We start from the raw sequence: 22,348 nt of genomic DNA on the forward strand, positions 1-22,348 counted from the left end.
TGATCCGAGATTGGTCGTGGGAGACAAACTTGTGACCAGGCAAACTTGATCCGAGATTGGTCGTGGGAGACAAACTTGTGACCAGGCAAACTTGATCCCAGATTGGTCGTGGGAGACAAACTTGTGACCAGGCAAACTTGATCCGAGATTGGTCGTGGGAGACAAACTTGTGACCAGGCAAACTTGATCCCAGATTGGTCGTGGGAGACAAACTTGTGACCAGGCAAACTTGATCCGAGATTGGTCGTGGGAGACAAACTTGTGACCAGGCAAACTTGATCCCAGATTGGTCGTGGGAGACAAACTTGTGACCAGGCAAACTTGATCCGAGATTGGTCGTGGGAGACAAACTTGTGACCAGGCAAACTTGATCCGAGATTGGTCGTGGGAGACAAACTTGTGACCAGGCAAACTTGATCCGAGATTGGTCGTGGGAGACAAACTTGTGACCAGGCAAACTTGATCCGAGATTGGTCGTGGGAGACAAACTTGTGACCAGGCAAACTTGATCCCAGATTGGTCGTGGGAGACAAACTTGTGACCAGGCAAACTTGATCCGAGATTGGTCGTGGGAGACAAACTTGTGACCAGGCAAACTTTATCCCAGATTTGTCGTGGGAGACAAACTTGTGAACAGGCAAACTTGATCCCAGATTGGTCGTGGGAGACAAACTTGTGACCAGGCAAACTTGATCCGAGATTGGTCGTGGGAGACAAACTTGTGACCAGGCAAACTTGATCCGAGATTGGTCGTGGGAGACAAACTTGTGACCAGGCAAACTTGATCCGAGATTGGTCGTGGGAGACAAACTTGTGACCAGGCAAACTTGATACCAGATTGGTCGTGGGAGACAAACTTGTGACCAGGCAAACTTGATACCAGATTGGTCGTGGGAGACAAACTTGTGACCAGGCAAACTTGATCCCAGATTGGTCGTGGGAGACAAACTTGTGACCAGGCAAACTTGATCCGAGATTGGTCGTGGGAGACAAACTTGTGACCAGGCAAACTTGATCCGAGATTGGTCGTGGGAGACAAACTTGTGACCAGGCAAACTTGATCCGAGATTGGTCGTGGGAGACAAACTTGTGACCAGGCAAACTTGATCCCAGATTGGTCGTGGGAGACAAACTTGTGACCAGGCAAACTTGATCCGAGATTGGTCGTGGGAGACAAACTTGTGACCAGGCAAACTTGATCCGAGATTGGTCGTGGGAGACAAACTTGTGACCAGGCAAACTTGATCCCAGATTGGTCGTGGGAGACAAACTTGTGACCAGGCAAACTTGATCCGAGATTGGTCGTGGGAGACAAACTTGTGACCAGGCAAACTTGATCCCAGATTGGTCGTGGGAGACAAACTTGTGAACAGGCAAACTTGATCCGAGATTGGTCGTGGGAGACAAACTTGTGACCAGGCAAACTTGATCCCAGATTGGTCGTGGGAGACAAACTTGTGAACAGGCAAACTTGATCCCAGATTGGTCGTGGGAGACAAACTTGTGACCAGGCAAACTTGATCCGAGATTGGTCGTGGGAGACAAACTTGTGACCAGGCAAACTTGATCCGAGATTGGTCGTGGGAGACAAACTTGTGACCAGGCAAACTTGATCCCAGATTGGTCGTGGGAGACAAACTTGTGACCAGGCAAACTTGATCCGAGATTGGTCGTGGGAGACAAACTTGTGACCAGGCAAACTTGATTCCAGATTGGTCGTGGGAGACAAACTTGTGACCAGGCAAACTTGATACCAGATTGGTTGTGGGAGACAAACTTGTGACCAGGCAAACTTGATCCCAGATTGGTCGTGGGAGACAAACTCGTGACCAGGCAAACTTGATCCGAGATTGGTCGTGGGAGACAAACTTGTGACCAGGCAAACTTGATCCGAGATTGGTCGTGGGAGACAAACTTGTGACCAGGCAAACTTGATCCCAGATTGGTCGTGGGAGACAAACTTGTGACCAGGCAAACTTGATCCCAGATTGGTCGTGGGAGACAAACTTGTGACCAGGCAAACTTGATCCCAGATTGGTCGTGGGATACAAACTTGTGACCAGGCAAACTTGATCCGAGATTGGTCGTGGGAGACAAACTTGTGACCAGGCAAACTTGATCCGAGATTGGTCGTGGGAGACAAACTTGTGACCAGGCAAACTTGATCCCAGATTGGTCGTGGGAGACAAACTTGTGACCAGGCAAACTTGATCCGAGATTGGTCGTGGGAGACAAACTTGTGACCAGGCAAACTTGATTCCAGATTGGTCGTGGGAGACAAACTTGTGACCAGGCAAACTTGATACCAGATTGGTTGTGGGAGACAAACTTGTGACCAGGCAAACTTGATCCCAGATTGGTCGTGGGAGACAAACTCGTGACCAGGCAAACTTGATCCGAGATTGGTCGTGGGAGACAAACTTGTGACCAGGCAAACTTGATCCGAGATTGGTCGTGGGAGACAAACTTGTGACCAGGCAAACTTGATCCCAGATTGGTCGTGGGAGACAAACTTGTGACCAGGCAAACTTGATCCCAGATTGGTCGTGGGAGACAAACTTGTGACCAGGCAAACTTGATCCCAGATTGGTCGTGGGATACAAACTTGTGACCAGGCAAACTTGATCCGAGATTGGTCGTGGGAGACAAACTTGTGACCAGGCAAACTTGATCCGAGATTGGTCGTGGGAGACAAACTTGTGACCAGGCAAACTTGATCCCAGATTGGTCGTGGGAGACAAACTCGTGACCAGGCAAACTTGATCCGAGATTGGTCGTGGGAGACAAACTTGTGACCAGGCAAACTTGATCCGAGATTGGTCGTGGGAGACAAACTTGTGACCAGGCAAACTTGATCCCAGATTGGTCGTGGGAGACAAACTTGTGACCAGGCAAACTTGATCCCAGATTGGTCGTGGGAGACAAACTTGTGACCAGGCAAACTTGATCCGAGATTGGTCGTGGGAGACAAACTTGTGACCAGGCAAACTTGATCCCAGATTGGTCGTGGGAGACAAACTTGTGACCAGGCAAACTTGATCCCAGATTGGTCGTGGGAGACAAACTTGTGACCAGGCAAACTTGATCCGAGATTGGTCGTGGGAGACAAACTTGTGACCAGGCAAACTTGATCCCAGATTGGTCGTGGGAGACAAACTTGTGACCAGGCAAACTTGATCCCAGATTGGTCGTGGGAGACAAACTTGTGACCAGGCAAACTTGATCCCAGATTGGTCGTGGGAGACAAACTTGTGACCAGGCAAACTTGATTCCAGATTGGTCGTGGGAGACAAACTTGTGACCAGGCAAACTTGATACCAGATTGGTTGTGGGAGACAAACTTGTGACCAGGCAAACTTGATCCCAGATTGGTCGTGGGAGACAAACTTGTGACCAGGCAAACTTGATCCGAGATTGGTCGTGGGAGACAAACTTGTGACCAGGCAAACTTGATCCGAGATTGGTCGTGGGAGACAAACTTGTGACCAGGCAAACTTGATCCCAGATTGGTCGTGGGAGACAAACTTGTGACCAGGCAAACTTGATCCGAGATTGGTCGTGGGAGACAAACTTGTGACCAGGCAAACTTGATCCCAGATTGGTCGTGGGAGACAAACTTGTGACCAGGCAAACTTGATCCGAGATTGGTCGTGGGAGACAAACTTGTGACCAGGCAAACTTGATCCCAGATTGGTCGTGGGAGACAAACTTGTGACCAGGCAAACTTGATCCGAGATTGGTCGTGGGAGACAAACTTGTGACCAGGCAAACTTGATCCGAGATTGGTCGTGGGAGACAAACTTGTGACCAGGCAAACTTGATCCGAGATTGGTCGTGGGAGACAAACTTGTGACCAGGCAAACTTGATCCGAGATTGGTCGTGGGAGACAAACTTGTGACCAGGCAAACTTGATCCCAGATTGGTCGTGGGAGACAAACTTGTGACCAGGCAAACTTGATCCGAGATTGGTCGTGGGAGACAAACTTGTGACCAGGCAAACTTTATCCCAGATTTGTCGTGGGAGACAAACTTGTGAACAGGCAAACTTGATCCCAGATTGGTCGTGGGAGACAAACTTGTGACCAGGCAAACTTGATCCGAGATTGGTCGTGGGAGACAAACTTGTGACCAGGCAAACTTGATCCCAGATTGGTCGTGGGAGACAAACTTGTGACCAGGCAAACTTGATCCGAGATTGGTCGTGGGAGACAAACTTGTGACCAGGCAAACTTGATTCCAGATTGGTCGTGGGAGACAAACTTGTGACCAGGCAAACTTGATACCAGATTGGTTGTGGGAGACAAACTTGTGACCAGGCAAACTTGATCCCAGATTGGTCGTGGGAGACAAACTCGTGACCAGGCAAACTTGATCCGAGATTGGTCGTGGGAGACAAACTTGTGACCAGGCAAACTTGATCCGAGATTGGTCGTGGGAGACAAACTTGTGACCAGGCAAACTTGATCCCAGATTGGTCGTGGGAGACAAACTTGTGACCAGGCAAACTTGATCCCAGATTGGTCGTGGGAGACAAACTTGTGACCAGGCAAACTTGATCCCAGATTGGTCGTGGGATACAAACTTGTGACCAGGCAAACTTGATCCGAGATTGGTCGTGGGAGACAAACTTGTGACCAGGCAAACTTGATCCGAGATTGGTCGTGGGAGACAAACTTGTGACCAGGCAAACTTGATCCCAGATTGGTCGTGGGAGACAAACTCGTGACCAGGCAAACTTGAAAAATAAAAAAATACATAAATAAATACATCAAAATAAATAAATAAATATATATTAATAAATAAATGATTCTATCTGTCTGTCTGTCTATCTATCTATCTATATTTACACACACTTTTCCTAGGTAATGGGGCCAAGTGTCACCGGGAGACACAATGGCTTGCTATCCATGCTTGAGAGATTGTCATGATGAGTCTCTACCTAATGAGACATGAAGGGAAGTCTTCACTAAAGGAATTAATGACTTGCTCAGACATACACATTGTAAGTTAAACAAGCAACAGGTCTGGAGGGAATCTTTTTCCTTTTTAAAGTGAGGATTGGACTTTACAGTCAACTTCGAGTCCATAGGAAATGAGAAATGTTCTCATACTCGATCACGAAGGAGGAGCACCCCCCTCCCAAACCATGCATCTTCAACAAATTAATATAGTCGTTGTTTTTTTTTTATACCAGTAGCTCTGATGTATTCTTTTTTTTTATTTCTTTTTTTTAAATACAATTCCTCTTATTAGCTTGTAAACTCGTCAAGGAAACTGGCAGGGGCATGGACACTGGATGAGTATCTCGAAATCGGCTCGAATGATTTTCCTAGAAAATTGACAGTTTAAGAATATCTTTGTAAAAAAAAAATAAAAATTCCTAGCTTATTGGCCACACAGTAAAAACTCTGGTTTGAGTGTTATAATTTTTTAAAATATAAATCATCTGAAAATTAAATTTGTCTATTTAAAACAAGTTTTCGGCGGGTATTCTAGCACTGAGGTCAAATATTTCTCTTTCTCCCTTTCTCCCCCCCCCACCCCTCTCTCTTTCTCTCTCTCTTTCTGTCTTTCTTTCTCTAACGAGTTTCCTGGAGAATTGATTGTTTTGTTTATGCATATTTTCGGGAAAAAAATCCTAGCTAATTGGCCACACAGTAAAAAAACTCTAGTTTGACTGTTATAATTTTTGAAAATATAAATCATCCCAAACTTAGATTTGGCTATTTGAACACGTTTACAGCGGGTATTCCCGCACTCAACTCCAATGTTTCTTTGTGTTCAGCAAAGAGTTGAATTCAATAAATAGACGGACAATGAACATTTCATACACTGTCTACTTGGTTATACAAAGCTCACTGGAAGGACCCTTTGCAATATTGAAACATTTCAAGAAATATATAGAAGGAGAAAGGATAGACCACTATCAGCCTCATAAACGAAGAATTACGTAAAAACAAACTTTTATGCTATTTGTTTTCCACCACTTTTTTCGTGAAATACTTGCCCCCCCCCTTTTTTTTCCCCCTTTGACCATCCCAACAACTCCACTTTCTTCACATAGACACAGGAAATATAAAGATAAGGGCCTAATTAAAATGTTGTTTTTTTTTCAATTAGAACAGAAGTTTTAAAGCTTCAATTACGTCTGTGATAGTCAAAAGAGCTAGAATGATTGGCTGACCTGGACAGAGTGAAGACCTCACGTGAACCACGTCTGCTATAGTGTATCAGTGCGATGCCATTCTTATTATTTTTGGCGGCAAGCCGATGGCTGCACTCACCTGTCACAGATAGTAAAAAAAAAGCATGCCAGGTTTTCTGCTTTGAAAGAAGAAGAGCCAAATAAACCTGTTCTTGTCTAATAATAAATTTCAAACTGAAACTTATTCCTATCCTTCAGACAGCATTGACTTGACGGTTTTGTTTGTTTTAAAATTAGAACTTCAGTAACAAAATGTAAAAATAGAGGCCAGTTTTTTTATGTTTTTTATTTTATTTTTGGTCACATGATTAGCTTATCTTCATCCGGTAACCATCATTGGTTATTATCTAAGTACGAAACTACAAGTCCAACTAGAATTATTGGACAGTATATTTATTAAGTGGGAGCACAGACCTAGATAGATAGATCTAGATAGAAAGTTTTTATTTTAAAAGAAAATTGGGTGGGGGGAGTTGTGAAAGAGAAGTATACAGAAGAAAAAACAAATACGTGAATACAAATCTAATAATGAACAATCTTAAAAACATCGTTGCAAACCTTTAAATGTAACTGTTAGTAAAGTTGTTTCCCTTTCAGGCCTTGCGATCTATGGGGCACATCATATAAAGCTTACCTGTTTCTACGGCCATTAGTTAACGAGAGTGTCATGAGGGCAGTAAAACGACCAACTGCCTTTATTTTTCACAATTAATGCCAGGTGCTCATCAGAGCTGGTGGACTCAGAAGAGTTCTAAAAGTTCTAAAAATCTCAAGCACCTAGTCTACAACGAGGTTTGAATCAGGGACCCCATGGTTCGGAAGCTAAGCGCTGTACCACTATGCCACCAAAATTTTAGGTGTGGTGGGAGTATATCTGGGACATATAGCCAAATGATTTCCCCTGTACAAACACGCCTACAAGGCTCTCTGACTAATTACAATCGCCAGCGAACATTAAACTAGGCTTTAAAGCAAGTAAACATTAGACTCAACCTGTTGTGCCAGCTAACTTTAAACTAGACCTAATTGTTGACAGAACGTAAACTAGACCTGATTGTTGTCATAACGTAAACTAGACCTGATTGTTGTCATAACGTAAACGAGACCTGATTGTTGTCATAACGTAAACTAGACCTAATTGTTGACATAACGTAAACTAGACCTGATTGTTGTCATAACGTAAACTAGACCTAATTGTTGACAGAACATAAACTAGACCTAATTGTTGACAGAACATAAACTAGACCTAATTGTTGAGACAGAACGTAAACTAGACCTAATTGTTGACAGAACATAAACTAGACCTAATTGTTGAGACAGAAAGTAAACTAGACCTAATTGTTGACAGAACATAAACTAGACCTAATTGTTGAGACAGAACGTAAACTAGACCTAATTGTTGGACAGAAACGTAAACTAGACCTTCTTGTTGACAGAAAGTGGACTACACCTAATTGTTGAAAGAACCTAAACTAGACCTAATTGTTGAAACAGAAAGTAAACTAGACCTAATTGTTGAGACAGAACGTAAACTAGAACTTCTTGTTGACAGAAAGTGAACTAGAATTAATTGTTGACAGAAAGTAAACTAGACCTAATTGTTGAGACAGAACGTAAACTAGACCTAATTGTTGACAGAACATAAACTAACCATATCCCTAACCCTAATTTATGACAGTAAGTAAACTAGACCATATTGTTGACAGAATGTAAACTAGACCTAATTGTTGACAGAATGTAAACTAGACCTAATTGTTGGCAGAAACGTAAACTATACCTGATTGTTGACAGAAAGTAAACTAGACCTGATTGTTGACAGAAAGTAAACTAGAATTAATTGTTGAGACAGAACGTAAACTAGACCTAATTGTGGAAAGAACGTAAACTAGACCTAATTGTTGACAGAAAGTAAACTAGACCTAATTGTTGACAGAACGTAAACTAGACCTAATTGTTGACAGAACGTAAACTAGACCTAATTGTTGAGACAGAACGTAAACTAGACCTAATTGTTGACAGAACGTAAACTAGACTTAATTGTTGAGACAGAACGTAAACTAAACCTAATTGTTGACAGAATGTAAACTAGACTTAATTGTTGACAGAATGTAAACTAGACCTAATTGTTGACAGAACGTAAACTAGACCTAATTGTTGACAGAACGTAAACTAGACCTAATTGTTTACAGAACGTAAATTAGACCTAATTGTTGACAGAAAGTAAACTAGACTTAATTGTTGACAGAACGTAAATTAGACCTAATTGTTGACAGAACGTAAACTAGACCTAATTGTTGACAGAACGTAAACTAGACCTAATTGTTGACAGAACGTAAACTAGACCTAATTGTTGACAGAACGTAAACTAGACCTAATTGTTGACAGAACGTAAACTAGACCTAATTGTTGACAGAACGTAAACTAGACCTAATTGTTGACAGAACGTAAACTAGACCTAATTGTTTACATAAACGTAAACTAGACCACTTTTCCCTGCAAATTTTAGATCGGGGACTCTTGTCCACTTAATGGGCTTTATTTGCTTGCAAGCGAAACATAAATACGTATTTACATAGGCCCTAAATACCAATAAAATAAATATTCTTTAGGGTTACTTTATGGCTGCCAGGTCGTGTGGTATACCCACGACGGTCCTGGGTTCGAACCCGCCTCGCCGTCCTGCGGGATGTTTGGTCTAGGATGTAATTATCTTCAAATCTGAAGGAACACCTGAAACGTGTCAAACCAACAAACATATAAACGTCAAGCAAAAGATCAATCGCATATTTCTGTGTCTAGCTGACGAGATCAAATTCTACATTTCAAAGACCTCAATCACCTCGCTAAACTATCCTAAACCCATTGCCTTCAATAAAACCACTATCTAAATAAACAGTGTAACTGCGCATGCGCATTTGGAAAGGAACATTTTCGCCTACTTTGTATATACCGTTTAGTTAAATATTTATTTAAAAAAAAAAACGGAAATGACGTAGTTGACGCACGCGCACACTCCATGAACTGCCAGTCCTCATCAATTCCAATGTTTTTCTTTCGTTGGAAAAAAAAAAAAGGTTTGAAGGTTTTAGACGTTTTAATGTTATGTGATACAGGAGGGGTGGGACGGCAGAGGGGAAGATCGTGAGGGAGTATGAGGTGTAGTAGGGCGCCCGTGTACACCACCGATGTAGTTGAAACACGGGCTTAACGGTAGCCCTCCATCGTAATGAGCTCTTCCATCTGTCCAACGACTTGAGTGGAACCCCATGTTTCTGTTGCTTACATTTCTGCTCGGCCTGCCAAAATACACAGTCTAACTCTCACAATGGAGAGCTAGGATGTCTTTCAATTCCTTTGAAACTCTCTGCTACCTGTAGACCATAGGCACAGTGAACACACAAAAAAAAAATACAATTCAAATTTTTTTTACCTATTTTTTTTTCTTCTTTTTTTTAGAATATAAAGTCTTGAGATCAAAGATTTAAGAAGTGGGGAAGATTTGAAGGTGAAGTATTTTTTGTGTGTTGCTATAGAAGAGTTTTAATTAAATTTGAAATGAATTTCGACCATAAACAATTATATTAAACCGATTTTAAATATCTATCAACGGCGTGAATGGCCTTCTTCCCTATAGCGTAGATTATCAGGGTATTTGAACTAGACCGCTTAGATCTAAAGGCAATAGCTTTTAAGTTGTGTCTTTATGTGGATGAGACAGTCGATACATGTCGCTGGGTGGAAGTGCACTGGAATTGAAAAAAATAATTTGAAAAAAAGATTTTAGGGAATCATTTCACCTATGACCTTGTTCTATCTTATTGAATCTGTTTTGTTCTATCTTATTGAATCTGTTTTGTTCTATCTTATTGAATCTCTTTTGTTCTATCTTATTGAATCTCTTTTGTTCTATCTTATTGAATATGTTTAGTTCTATCTTATTGAATCTGTTTAGTTCTATCTTATTGAATCTCTTTTGTTCTATCTTATTGAATCTCTTTTGTTCTATCTTATTGAATCTCTTTTGTTCTATCTTATTGAATATGTTTAGTTCTATCTTATTGAATCTGTTTAGTTCTATCTTATTGAATTTGTTTAGTTCTATCTTATTGAATCTGTTTAGTTCTATCTTATTGAATCTCTTTTGTTCTATCTTATTGAATCTGTTTTGTTCTATCTTATTGAATATGTTTTGTTCTATCTTATTGAAACTGTTTTGTTCTATCTTATTGAATATGTTTTGTTCTATCTTATTGATTCTGTTTTGTTCTATTTTATTGAAACTCTTTTGTTCTATCTTATTGAATCTGTTTAGTTCTATCTTATTGAATCTCTTTTGTTCTATCTTATTGAATCTGTTTTGTTCTATCTTATTGAATATGTTTTGTTCTATCTTATTGATTCTGTTTTGTTCTATCTTATTGAAACTCTTTTGTTCTATCTTATTGAATCTGTTTTGTTCTATCTTATTGAATCTGTTTTGTTCTATCTTATTGAATATGTTTTGTTCTATCTTATTGATTCTGTTTTGTTCTATTTTATTGAAACTCTTTTGTTCTATCTTATTGAATCTCTTTTGTTCTATCTTATTGAATATGTTTAGTTCTATCTTATTGAATCTGTTTAGTTCTATCTTATTGAATTTGTTTAGTTCTATCTTATTGAATCTGTTTAGTTCTATCTTATTGATTCTGTTTTGTTCTATCTTATTGAATCTCTTTTGTTCTATCTTATTAAATCTCTTTTGTTCTATCTTATTGAATCTCTTTTGTTCTATTTTATTGAATCTATTTTGTTCTATCTTGTGAATCTGTTTTGTTCTATCTTATTGATTCTCTTTTGTTCTATCTTATTGAATCTCTTTTGTTCTATCTTGTGAATCTCTTTTGTTCTATCTTATTGAATATGTTTAGTTCTATCTTATTGAATCTGTTTAGTTCTATCTTATTGAATTTGTTTAGTTCTATCTTATTGAATCTGTTTAGTTCTATCTTATTGATTCTGTTTTGTTCTATCTTATTGAATCTCTTTTGTTCTATCTTATTAAATCTCTTTTGTTCTATCTTATTGAATCTCTTTTGTTCTATTTTATTGAATCTATTTTGTTCTATCTTGTGAATCTGTTTTGTTCTATCTTATTGATTCTCTTTTGTTCTATCTTATTGAATCTCTTTTGTTCTATCTTGTGAATCTCTTTTGTTCTATCTTATTGATTCTGTTTTGTTCTATCTTATTGAATCTGTTTTGTTCTATCTTATTGAATCTCTTTTGTTCTATCTTATTGAATATGTTTAGTTCTATCTTATTGAATCTGTTTTGTTCTATCTTATTGAATCTCTTTTGTTCTATCTTATTAAATCTCTTTTGTTCTATCTTATTGAATCTCTTTTGTTCTATTTTATTGAATCTATTTTGTTCTATCTTGTGAATCTGTTTTGTTCTATCTTATTGATTCTCTTTTGTTCTATCTTATTGAATCTCTTTTGTTCTATCTTGTGAATCTCTTTTGTTCTATCTTATTGATTCTGTTTTGTTCTATCTTATTGAATCTGTTTTGTTCTATCTTATTGAATCTCTTTTGTTCTATCTTATTGAATCTCTTTTGTTCTATCTTATTGAATCTGTTTTGTTCTATCTTAAGGAATCTGTTTTGTTCTGTCTTATTGAATCTGTTTTGTTCTTAAGGATTTTGTATTAGCAGTAGAAAAACGCCTCACCCACCCACCTCTCTTTGAGAAGAGGGAGTCTTGGAGGAGGTATAAAGTCTGAAATTTGGGTTGGACTAAAGGCACACCAAGATTTGGTCCTGTCATAAGGTGACGGATTGAAGAGGGACTCTAGGGATTGGATGCACAACCCTTCTACACCCTCTTGTTGTTGTTTCAGGCAAGAAATAGCTCCAAGGAACTCACCTTACTACTGTGTCTTGATACATGGGCGCCGCCATAGTGGATTCTTAGGTGCGGCGTGCACTTGAATCTTCGACATATGTTGTAATCTGTGGTATTTGGTTAAAAGCCACTACTGTAAATCAGAACTAAATTAGCCTCATGATAATGTCTTGGCTGACAAATTTCTAATCAAAGCGTAAAATAAGTCCATGTTTTGTTTCAAGAATTCTGTCTTGCAATTCAAATATTTATTATAATTCCATTTGTCAGCTTGAAAAGTTTTCATTGGAAGAAACCAAAAAAAAAAAAAAGGTCTTGGATCTCGAAAAAAGTTCTGATGATTTTCCTATATATTTGACAGTCCAACTATTTATTTGAGAAACAAATTACTACCTAGTTGGTCTAATATTCTAGTTTGACTTATAATTTTTCAAAATATGATCTTATGAGTTGGGGGGTGGGGGTATACAAATTTTACTTTTAAAAAAGTTTTTTTCTTCCCAGCTATGGAGTCTTGGCAAGAGCTATTAACTCCCCAGCGGCAAAAACGTGTAATTTTTAGCGGCCCCCCGAAAGGGGAAAAGACGCTACTAGTTTTGTGTGGCCTGTTTAGATCTGGTAAACTAGAAAAGATAGTGAGAATCCGACATCACAATATTTTAGACAATTCAAAGTTCTGATGCAAAGGCTACTTTTTTTCTTTTCTGAAAGCGAAAAATCTAATTTTTAAAATCCTTTATGCAAGCAGTTTTTTCATAAAAATACACCACTTTTACAACTATTCACTATTAATAGTAACAAACACTTGATTCTCTTTATTAGGAGAGACCGCAGGGTACTATATTTATAACACATTTATGCCAACGGTTGTAGATTTTTTGTCAAATGTTTTTTTTATTCGTATTGTTAAGTTATGTAAGTTCTGTTATACTAAGTACTTATATTTAAACACAAAAAATGTATATTATTTTTTTAAAGAGAAAAAATCTATTTAGTATGCATATAAGTCAAAAATAATTTAAAACAACAATTAATAAGTAGTTTTTCACATTATCGCGTGACCTACAATGTGGACGGATGAGAATGAAACACCAATCAAACGAAAAAAAAATATTTTTACGGAAATGTTTTATTCTTGAGGAATAAAAGATTTGCCCCTTTACAAAACAATTAGATCAATTATATATTCATTATAAGGCATCAGTTAGGCCAGGTTCACATCTAACTTCACATTCACTTTCACCTTTCCTTTGGTCTGCTGGACAGCTGGGGCACCACACGACATCTGTTAACTTTTCTTTCTCCATTATTTTCTGTCATTTGTCTTTGATAGAATTTCATTCTGATAATATTGAAACCTGCCTTTTTACCTGCCTGGGTGGACCACTTCGGGGCCCGATTTTCAGTTTGTGTTTCCGCACAAGCTGTCTTTGTAACCTTGTTTTTTCTTCATTCTGAGCTTCAACCATTTTCTGAAGTGTCTACAGCGCAATAAAGGAAAGGTGCTGGTCAAATACTCAATCACTTTATTAGTGAAGACCAGCTACTGTTAGGAAAACATAGAAACCACATCCTATCCTAGCTACGCCCATGGCATTGGGTGACTGTAGTTTGCTTTAATATTTATCATGAGAGTAGCCAGGATTTTTTTCGGGGATGGTTTGGGGAGGGGGATTTTTTTTTCTTCCCCCCTCCGCCATATATTTTTTTTTGTGACAATATGGGTGAAAAATATGACATTTCTTGTATTTTAACGTTTAATTTATTGGCAGTTAAAAGTTAGCCAATCTATCACTGAGTACCGGCACCTATTTCTTTACAAAAAAGCACTGTATATAGGTATCTACAGTGCATTATTCTGCTATAAAAAATTCCAGTTTAAAAACCTAATCTGCTATACTTACTTACTTAGGACTTACATCCTCTCGCGCCGTTTGGCACATTGGGCAGCAAGTTATCCCCACAAAAATCTATCACTGTTCTGAGGTCCTCCCTGTTTCCGCTTTTCTCGTAATGGCCTCCATATCATTGCAACTCTTGGTATGCGTAATTAATTTTGTCAAAGAACATGTCCCGCAAAACTCAATCGACGCTCTGTCACAACCTCACTAAGTGTTTGACTCCCAGTTCGGCATAGGATTTCCTCGATTGAGACCCAATCTCTATAACTGAATCCTAAAATCCGACTCAGCCATCTTTGTTGAGCCACATTTACTCTTTTTTAAATTTCGGCACTTTATTAATGGAGCCCAGAGACTGGTAGAAATGTGTAACTTCTCTTGGCTATGCTCTCGGATTTTGGTGACTGTAGTTTGCTTTAGATTTTATATCGAAAAGGGAAGTTTTATCGTCAAACCATCTGTTGGGGGGTTTCAAACTAAAAAATCTCCAGTTTTTTTTAAACAACTAAAACCCCCCTTAGCTACGCTCACAGAATTTGGTGACAGTAATTTGCTTAAGAATAATATTAAAGAGAGGGTTTTCAACCTCAAAATTATCTGTAGGGGCATTTTAAACTCAAAACCATCTGGAGGGGTTTTAAACTTAAAGCCCTCTGGAGGAGTGCGTTTAAACTCACCCCCCCCCTGGCTACGCTCATAGAATTTTGAGTGTGTAATTTGCTTATTTTTATATTGAGGAGATGGTTTTTACCTTCAAACTCCGCTGGAAGGGGGCTTAAACTAAAACCCCTTTGGATGAGGTTTTAACTTAAAGCCTCTGTAGGGGATTTTTAAAAACAAAACTCCTCTTGGCTACGCTCATAGAATCTGTTGACATGTATGCTTTAGTCTTATATTGAAGAGGGGGTTTTATCGTAAAAAAATTCTGAGGGGGTTTAAACTCAAAACCCATTGGCTATGCTCTTGGAATTTTCGTTTGCATTATTTTTCTGTTTTATATAAGAGGGGGGTTAATTCGCAAACTTCCTGGAAGGGGGATTTTAAACTGAAAACCCCCCTTGGCTGCGCTGGGGCAAGTGATGGTTTAATATTAAAATCTCACCTTAAATAAACAAAATCAAAGTAAAAAATCAGTCACAAAATTCTACCCTCCCCCTTTGCTGTGGGGGGGGGGATTTAATTACGGCCATGATATATATATATATATATATATATATATATATATATATATATATATATATATATATAGATATAGATATATAGATATATAGATGTAGATAGATAGATAGATCTCTAAATACTGAGCTACCCTAACCATGTTCACTGTCAGCATTACCCTCATCTTCATGTTTCCCTATTAGCTGTTTCACTGATTGATTTGTTCGTGTATTTCACAAACAAAATAAGTTGATTACAAAGTTGATATTTTACCCCCCCCCCATCTCTTAACTTTCATATCTCTTAATTGTTTGTATGTTACAGTTCTCTCTCCCCACCCCTTCTCTCTCTCTCTCTCTCTTCTGTCGAACCCATTCCTACTTCATCGTGTCCTGTTACCAGCACGAAGGGAGAGAAGTTAGCGCAGTGCCACTGACTCTCTCCAGACATTTCAAACCAACAGGAGGATTTCACTGTCTCCTGGCTGCTTTAAAATAATATTTTGAACTGAACACCTTGTGGAGTGTAATAGAGTGTTGCTTTGAAATCAGTGGTAAACGAGGACTTCATTTCTAATTCATCTATGAATTTTCGTAAGTACCATAAACAAAACAAAACAAAACAACAACATATAAATTACTTTGTAAAAAAGTACTAACTCATGAATAATCCACACACCGTTGCTATTTAGCCCCTAACAACTAATGAATGTTAGATTTTAAACACAAGATGTTTTTTACCCCCCCCCCCGCCCTCCCCCAAGAATCGGGCTTAAGCTAATGTAAATATGATTATTTTGCTCTTAATTTAAATTGAAGATATTATATTAAATACAATGCTAATGATAGATTTATAAATTTAGTCTTAGAAGATGGAGCGCAATATGTTCCTAAACGTCTATAATTTAAAAAATAATAAGGCCTACTTACGGAAATACCCGCAGACGTAGTCTGTTCAAGATATGGATTTTCTAGTTCTCAAGCAAATTTAAATTATTTCTTTTTCATTCTTTGAAAATTATAACGTTTTTTCCCCCAGTGTGACCAAATAGCTAGTAACTTTTTTCCCAAAGATATATATCCACTATCAAGTTACTAGGAAAATCGTTACAGACTATTTCGACAACCGCGTCCACCCAGCTACCAACTCAGGATTTTTAGCCCAAGACTTTGCAAGCTGAATAGCGGAATTATAAAAATAATATAGAACTCAGAAATCTAAATGTAAATTGTATTAGTTTTATTCTCAACCATTCTCTTTTACAAGGAGTCTGTCAGTTTGCAGATTGCATTGTGTTATGGAAGTCTGTGTTGGACAGCCGGCTGGTCGTTATGCTAGTAGTGGTCTAGAGTTGAGTTTGGGTTTCACTTTTTCTCGTTTCATCGACATTTTACATTTGCCTGAAATACTTCTAGTCACTCTGTAGAATGCGTTCTAGCAACTGATATGTTCACTCATTTATTGTGCTTAAGTTAGGACCAGAAGGTCCTACCAATGTATAGCAATAGATAATAATAATAAGTAGACAATAAAATATATAAAGTCCTTTAAAAAAAAACTTATCCAAGGGAAAGAACTCCATACCTACAACTATATATCTCAATAATGTACAAATTATTTCCTTTATTCAACGTGAAATAAGTAATTAATTACTAATAATTAATTGGCCGATTGGTTATTTTTTAATTGATTCATGTTTTGTTAGGTAAAATAAACAATAATTTAAAGTTTCAACTTGATCCTAGAATGAGTGTGGGATAAATAACGTGTTCAATTATCTAAGGGCACGAAACCCTTGCCGTGACTCTGAATACTGAAAGATTAATTCCCTTGTCGATATCAAAGAAAATAATAAATTACCAGTAATTATTGGCTAATTCGTTAATTTATAAATCATTGATTCATGTTTTGTCTATGCAAATAAATAATTGTTCAAAAAGTCAACTTGATCCGAAAATGGGCGTGGGAGAAATAACGAGTACACACTTTTTACCAGACAGACAGATAGACAAACAGACAGACAGACTAATAGACAGACAGATAGACCGAGTGAGTAGATATAAGCTTTGTACAAACAGGCGTACTTTATGTAGATCATATGGTGGACCAAGACTCTTGCCAAACGGCAGAGAATAGGGTTTTGAACTCGGGACGAGAATAACGAAGGTCAGAGACGAGCAAACGTCAAGGCAGTAGGGTTGGAGTTTTACATTAAATTGAACATTGAAATGTAAAATGCTTTATAAATACTAATAGCTCTGGTTCTCACATCAAGCAATAGATTGGACATTGCACATTGTGTGGCACTATGACACAAGTTGTTTTTTTTCTTATGAATTTTGTCTTCATGAAGCTAATGCCGGTCTATCATTTCTCAATCTTCTTCATTTCTTGTAATGTTCTATGAGTCTTTCTAATGAGGTTCATACAATCATTCCCCTGGAATCTAGATCTAGTTTTGTATTTGACATTTGTACATTTCCTACAGCTTACTTTTACATAAGACGGTGCGCCAAATCTTCATGCACGTCTATGAATGTATCCCACTCAATATTGAATACAATGAAGCATTCGAGTCGAGTACGGGAATTTCCGCTGAAGCCGTGTGACGTAGTGTTTCAAAAAAAATCTTCTCGTTGATGAAATGACGTAAGCCAAATTATAACAGCCAAACCAGATTTTTCTCTGTGTGACTAATTGGTCAGGGATTTTGTTTTCCTAACATAGAAATAAACTGTCAAACATGTAGGAAAATCGTTAAAGCCGTTTTCGGAATAAAAAATTTTTCCCAGCCAAGTTTTTCAAACCATCAAGAGAGTGCAAGCTGATAGTAGGAATTGAATACTAGAACATTTGAACTTTGAACCCGTCACACGACCACATCTTGCATCACGCAGAATAAAATAGATTCATAAAACAAAAGTCACCATCCTACGCAACATCATTAACTACGAAAGTGTTCTTTTTTTTTCTATTGATTTATTTAACCAGGAGAATTGATTCTCAAACAGTTAAACTAATTGACTTCGATGTCATTTCGATGGTCCATTTCAAGATATCATTAGTACCCGCCAACAGGTGTGACATGCTAAGTGCCATGTCCTCGCATACACTCAACGACGGCGCAGCGGGTGTGTGTGTGTGGGGGGGGGTAAGAAGTGAACACACGACAACTTGGGGGACATTCAAGTAACAGCGAGGAGAGGGAATGAATGGGTCACATCTCATTAGTCAGTTACCTCCTCTCTACCAGCACCCCCCCTCACTTCTCCATTGACTTTTCTAGGAACTTTCTCGAATGCTCTAATTTAAACAAAGCTGGCCCCCCGGGGGGTGGGGGACACCCAGGCGAAGGTTTCTTTTAGATGTTTCAGATGTTTGTTTCGAAAAGAATTTCATTCAAACAGTTTCTTAATTCTCTTGTGCAGGGCAGGATTTGAACTAGGTACTATCATGTTGACATTCCGAAAAGCATACCGCTCGACCAGAGAGCTAACCGTAGTATTGAGTATTACTTTTTAACTTCTATAACTTTTCTGAAAAAGCGAAGCAGAGGGAGAAAGAGGTCTAAGGTAAGTAGTATCTGAGCTTGTTGACAATTATATCTCAAGTCAGTCTTTTATAGACCCAAACGTCTGGCTCACACAAAAACACGCACCTCTTGAACTATCAACTAGTTTTTATATCATACGATATAACTATATAAAAATGACTTAAAATGTACTTATATTATAATATATCTACTAGGGTACTAATATAACAACATTAAAGAATATTTTTAAAATGTACACAAATGTGCATTTCGAAATGGACCAACATAAGTACATATAACACTGGGGAACTAGTCCTTAAAACATAAGTACATATAACATTAGGGAACTAGTCCTTAAAACATAAGTACATATAACACTGGGGAACTAGTCCTTAAAACATAAGTACATATAACATTGGGGAACTAGTCCTTAAAACATAAGTACATATAACATTGGGGAACTAGTCCTTAAAACATAAGTACATATAACACTCGGGAACTAGTCCTTAAAACATAAGTACATATAATATTGGGGAACTAGTCCTTAAAACATAAGTACATATAACACTGGGGAACTAGTCCTTAAAACATAAGTACATCTAACACTGGGGAACTAGTCCTTAAAACATAAGTACATATAACATTGGGGAACTAGTCCTTAAAACATAAGTACATATAACATTGGGGAACTAGTCCTTCAAACATAAGTACATATAACACTGGGAAACTAGTCCTTAAAACATAAGTATATATAACATTGGGGAACTAGTCCTTAAAACATAAGTACATCTAACACTAGGGAACTAGTCCTTGAAACATAAGTACATCTAACACTAGGGAACTAGTCCTTAAAACATAAGTAGATCTAACATTGGGGAACTAGTCCTTAAAACATAAGTACATATAACATTGGGGAACTAGTCCTTAAAACATAAGTACATCTAACACTAGGGAACTAGTCCTTAAAACATAAGTACATATAACATTGGGGAACTAGTCCTTAAAACATAAGTACATCTAACACTAGGGAACTAGTCCTTGAAACATAAGTACATCTAACACTAGGGAACTAGTCCTTAAAACATAAGTAGATCTAACACTAGGGAACTAGTCCTTAAAAGATAAGTACATATAACACTGGGGAACTAGTCCTTAAAACATAAGTACATCTAACACTAGGGAACTAGTCCTTAAAACATAAGTACATATAACACTAGGGAACTAGTCCTTAAAACTTAAGTACATCTAACACTAGGGAACTAGTCCTTAAAACATAAGTACATATAACATTGGGGAACTAGTCCTTAAATATAAGTACATCTAACACTAGGGAACTAGTCCTTAAAACATAAGTACATCTAACACTAGGGAACTAGTCCTTAAAACATAAGTACATCTAACACTGGGGAACTAGTCCTTAAAACATAAGTACATCTAACACTAGGGAACTAGTCCTTAAAACATAAGTACATCTAACACTAGGGAACTAGTCCTTAAAACATAAGTACAAATAAGTACATCTAACACTAGGGAACTAGTCCTTAAAACATAAGTACATCTAACACTAGGGAACTAGTCCTTAAAACATAAGTACATCTAACACTAGGGAACTAGTCATTAAAACATAAGTACATCTAACACTAGGGAACTAGTCATTAAAACATAACACCTAATGGTCATGATAATAATGAGCATATAACATTGGGGAAAAGATCTTTCAATCTTGTTGCTTACGTTTGATCCCATCATTAATAACCCTATGTAGCCGACCAAACAATAGCTACGACCAGGTGGCAGACTCAAATATGATATTCTTTATTACGAAGTAGAAATCAATTATGCAGCCTGATGCTGTGCGTGCTTTTGAATGTTAAATATTTGGTGTGACTGGGGCGTACTTTGGTCTCTGACATATCAAACACAAAGTCAAGTTCTAGACACTACTGAGTCACAAAGGACTGACATGTCAAGCACAAAGTCAATTTCTAGACACTACTGAGTCAAAAGGACTGACATGTCAAACACAAAGTCAAGTTCTAGACACTACTGAGTCACAAGGACTGACAAGTCAACCACAAAGTCAAGTTCTAGACACTACTGAGTCACAAAGGAATATTAAATCTTTATCAGGGCAGGCCCGGACTCAGGGTCAAGCAAAGGGATTGCTTCTAGGGCTGAGGGACTTAAGAGACATTTATCTCCTGGTAGTGCGCTTTGTACTATAATCAAGATAGTTCCGAGTTCGAACCCCTCAGAAGGTTTGGGCTAGGACATGATTGTCAGGAGGGTTTCTTTCTCGTTGATTTAGCGGTAAACATAAGTTCCTTGAACTCCCAGGTTCCCCACTAAACATAAGTTCCTTGAACTCCCAGGTTCCCCCACCTCGCCAGTTTAAACAAAAACCAAGAGTAATGGCATTTAGAACTATGCCTTACTGAACATCGAATACATGTCATTCAACTGAACATAAATGGTTCAACATGAACAATATTAACAATAACGAGAAGTTAACTTACATGAGTTAACAACAAGAGTGTACTTTCAACAATTTAATGAATGTATGAATATTATGACATGAAAGATGAATGAAGATCAATAGTATTTACAAGGGCAAAAACAAGCTATACATATTATGCAAATGAAATATAGCACACCTTAAGCTTGGTGCCACAATTAGATCAGGGCTCGCGAAGCCCACACACAAACATTCACAATGCCATAGATGCACAGACCATACCAAACAAATCAGACTGACTCTAACAGAGTCCCAAGCCTGCGTCCCTAAACAAGAAAATACGCATTCCTTGAGACAGCCATTACAATATTATAGTAATAACGATTTCAAAACTACCCCGCGAAGACTAACGCAAACTAAACAAACTAACCCAACACTGGGGAAGTAAACCACAACAGAGAACTCCATCTCAAGGCAAAGACAAGCAGAGCAATGACACCAATATAGCGCGTCCTTAGAAACTAAAGCCCTGACCATTATGGTGCACAAAAGAGAAACATCCCACAAGAAGCAACTCTAGATGCCCACGACAATGATAATCTTCATTTATGTCAGAACGTCCATCCAGTGGAGACCAGCACACATTCAAACAGATGGCAATGAAAAAGCCGACACATATTGGTCATAGATGGAGGAATGACTCAACAATCCAAAGTAGCTCTCTACTCGGAAGAAATGAAAACAACAACAAAAAACAGAGAGTTGAATAAACAAGAGTTGGACCAGCTCTCACACCAAGTTCAAGAAAAAAAGATGCCTATTACAAACTGTCCGGACATGGCCACCATATAATATTTCGTTTCAGCACCGGACACAACAGAATGAAGCCACACGGAAGCTAAAAAAAGGAACTAGTGAGAGTTGCTTCATATGTTTCAAACGTTCTCTCTTCTCATTTGAATGTTCGAGAATTCAGAGGAGCATCTGAGATGAGCAGCGCATGCTACATGCTGCTTTGTGTTAGCTCAGAGAAGAAACATGAACTTTTTAGACTTTGGAATTTTCATCTAAACGTAGAATGTTTTTTTACCATTTGTCCCGGTATTACGTCACTTCCTGTAATGAGTACATTGTTCCTGGGCAAAGCTGTTCGTTTTATCACTGTCTCATGTCACTGCCAGTGTGTCTCGTATTTGTTAACGGTGTCA

General features: G+C 38.1%; 1 protein-coding gene across 2 annotated transcripts in view; it reads left to right on the forward strand.

Moving 5' to 3' along the window:
• Nucleotides 1–15,562: 15,562 nt before the first annotated feature.
• LOC106065558 (secreted frizzled-related protein 1-like) overlaps nt 15,563–22,348 on the forward strand; it is a 107,406-nt gene continuing 100,620 nt past the window's right edge. Inside the window, exon 1 of one of the 2 annotated variants that reach the window (XM_056043115.1) lies at nt 15,563–15,746. The gene's annotated coding sequence lies outside the window, so the exon portion shown is untranslated. Of the gene's footprint in view, nt 15,747–18,571; nt 18,726–22,348 lie in introns of those variants that run through there. The other variant, XM_056043117.1, reaches the window with a different exon arrangement.

The sequence above is a fragment of the Biomphalaria glabrata genome, chromosome 10, assembly GCF_947242115.1.
Source record: "Biomphalaria glabrata chromosome 10, xgBioGlab47.1, whole genome shotgun sequence".
Taxonomy (NCBI): domain Eukaryota; kingdom Metazoa; phylum Mollusca; class Gastropoda; family Planorbidae; genus Biomphalaria; species Biomphalaria glabrata.